At 34.1% G+C, this 2,762-nt stretch overlaps 1 long non-coding RNA gene across 1 annotated transcript; it reads right to left on the bottom strand.

Annotated features, from left to right (window-relative positions):
* Positions 1-953: 953 nt before the first annotated feature.
* LOC118488279 lies at positions 954-1,506 on the bottom strand. Its single transcript, XR_004884131.1, has 2 exons — positions 1,352-1,506; positions 954-1,156 (listed from the first exon to the last, which is right to left on the bottom strand). It is a non-coding gene; the product is annotated as an uncharacterized LOC118488279 (long non-coding RNA).
* Between the last annotated feature and the right edge of the window lie 1,256 nt (positions 1,507-2,762).

Genomic DNA, 2,762 nt, shown 5'->3' with positions numbered 1-2,762 from the left:
TGGTCACCCTAGCGTTCCCTCGTTCAAAACAGACGATCAGTTGGAGAGGGGAACATGACTGTCTATTTACCTTTAACATAGAATGGAACTGCGTGATGGTCCACGCGTTAATACTTGTAGCCATCGCTCGCGGAATGGCACGGCGTTAAGAAATATAAGTAAAGAGGATTCTTAACAATAATGGTATAATGGGCACCTTCAAGATGAGTGTTTCATCTTCCTTATCTTGACAGGACTGTCACCAATCATGATTAATATGAACCATAGGAACCTCGTTCCTACTAACAGAGTGTTCGTCCAAGGCTACCACCTCCGCCTCAATGTCATCATCGAGGTCAAGCATTTTCCGTATCCGAGGGAAAACAACCATCTTTTATGGAACGTTAAGCTTAGGATTTCACTTAGGGACTACGCCCTACCATAAGCTCATCGACAGATGCGAGGTCAATACGCTTGTTATGAGAATCCAGAATAATAGAATTTGAATACAAAGATATCATGGTTATGGCAAAATAATCCGTACAACGTATACCTGTGAATAACTTATAAATAATCGATTTTGGGGCAACTGTAATTTTGTTTTCATCGTTGTTTATATCATATATCGTTTCCAGTTTGACTTATTGTTATCGTGTCTAAACGCCATAGACTTGTACCAAATAAACTAGTCTTTGGTATCATCGTTTCGAACTATCGTTTAATACTATCACATAGTATCCTTGCATTATCGTTTTGTATTAGTGGACGCTTTGTAAAAATAAAATGTAGAACGCTTGTTATAAAGAACATCGTTTTGAAATTGTAGACTAGACTCAAAAAGAATCTTAGTTCACTACAATTGATGCTCTGATGCCAGGTCTGTCACACCCCGATTTTCGGTTTGTGCGGAAGCGTATGGCGAGGTGTGACGAGAGCGGCAATCGTTACAATCAATCGAGTAAACAACACATTTGAAACATAAAAGATGTTCATCCATACATTTGATTCGAAATCATAATTTACATTACATATGTCTTGTTTGAAACTTGAAACAACAACAACTTTAACCACATTATTCAAAGTTCAAAACATAACAACCGAAAACAGATGACATCACAAAAGCTTGCGTTCTTGATAACCACTTGAACATATTTTTCCACAGCCGTCCACTAATCTCCTGTAATACATGTTAATTTTGAAAACGTCAACAAAAGTTGAGTGAATTCATGTTATTTTGTTTTTGCATCAAATGAGTCTCCAAAACATTTGAAGTAATAAAATTCGTTTTTGTATAGTATGATAAAAAAAATTGTATGATCATTAGTGTGTTGCAAGGACACTAATATGTATGCCGAATAGGAGGCAACCAAACCTTGACAATTTATCGTGTGTGTCAACGACACTAGTTTGGACACAAAGGCACTCTTGACGATCGTGGTTATCGTTGTCGTTAAGAGTGGGGCTTGCCAAAACCCAAATAGATCTATCCGTTTGTTCCTCGGTACTTGTTTATTCACTAATGGCCCCTTTATTTTAACACCTATCTGCATGTGATCCAAAATAGTTTCATCGTATTATCATACTATTTGTAACATGTATACATCCCCGAAGTTTAAAACTATAAACATTCAAAGTAAAAGGGGAAGCATGAACTCACAGATTTGCGTTCTGTGCAAATCTCTATTCGATTCCTTGTTCGCGGTTCGTTTCTCGACCTACAAGTGTTCTAATCTAGTTAGACACTTAGGTTTATGTTTATCGTACAAATATTCTATCTTGTATTTTGTTTTTGTGTTTTCATATATATATATAACTTCCTTGTATATATATTTATTCTGTTTGATTTATGTTTGAATGGGCTTAATTTATGTTTTATAATTTAAGTCCATTTTGGATATGTGGTGCTTATGGGCCTAGCCCAAATAACTTTGTTTAAAAATTGGTCAAGCCCAAATTAATTTGTAGGAGTGGGCCTTAGCCCAAAACATTTTATAAAAGTAGGCCTAGCCCAATTTAGTTTGTAATTGTGGACTTAGCCCAAATAATTTGTGTAAGAATGGGCCTAGCACAAATTGTTTTCTAAAAAAAATATATCTAGTCCATAATGATTGTAAAGATTGGGTTTTTAGCCCAAATAGTTTGTAAAGTGGGCTTTAGCCCAAATTTGACTAAAAATATATTTTTAGTCCATTGTTTTATAAAAGTGGGCCTAGCCCAAATTTTATTTATGACAAATGGACCTTAGCCCAATTTTAACTTATGGACTATTTTCTTTATTTACAAGACTTTGGGCTAGTCAAAATAATAATAGTAATACTTGTATTCTTATAAAAATCTAGTTTTTATAAAAATTATTACTTATGCCATAATTAAACCTTTTTAGTGCATAAGCGTTTGTGACGGCTTGTATTTTGTTATAGTCGTTTACTTCATGTCGGTTTGATTTATTCGTATCGTTTGTCCCGTTTGTGTCGTCCGTCTCGTTTTTACCATTTGTTTTGTTTGTGCCATTTTAGTTTGTCCAAAAGTCCATATTCTCCAATAGTGTCCGAATTTGTCCATTTGTGTTTTCGTGTCCAAGGATGGACATTTTATTTCGTTTTTCAAGTTCATATATATACTCTTGTAATTTTTATGGATGTGTATCAATTTTTCATTTGTTCCTACTTGAACTAACATATGATGTACACATCAAAAAATATATATACTTATGATACTTGATGAATATTTTTGTAAGTACACATTTTATCCAAAAATATATACTTGTCATTTTTATTTAGAAA

This window comes from Helianthus annuus, chromosome 16 (assembly GCF_002127325.2).
Source record: "Helianthus annuus cultivar XRQ/B chromosome 16, HanXRQr2.0-SUNRISE, whole genome shotgun sequence".
Lineage (NCBI taxonomy): Eukaryota > Viridiplantae > Streptophyta > Magnoliopsida > Asterales > Asteraceae > Helianthus > Helianthus annuus.
This window is presented reverse-complemented; position numbering and strand designations above follow the sequence as displayed.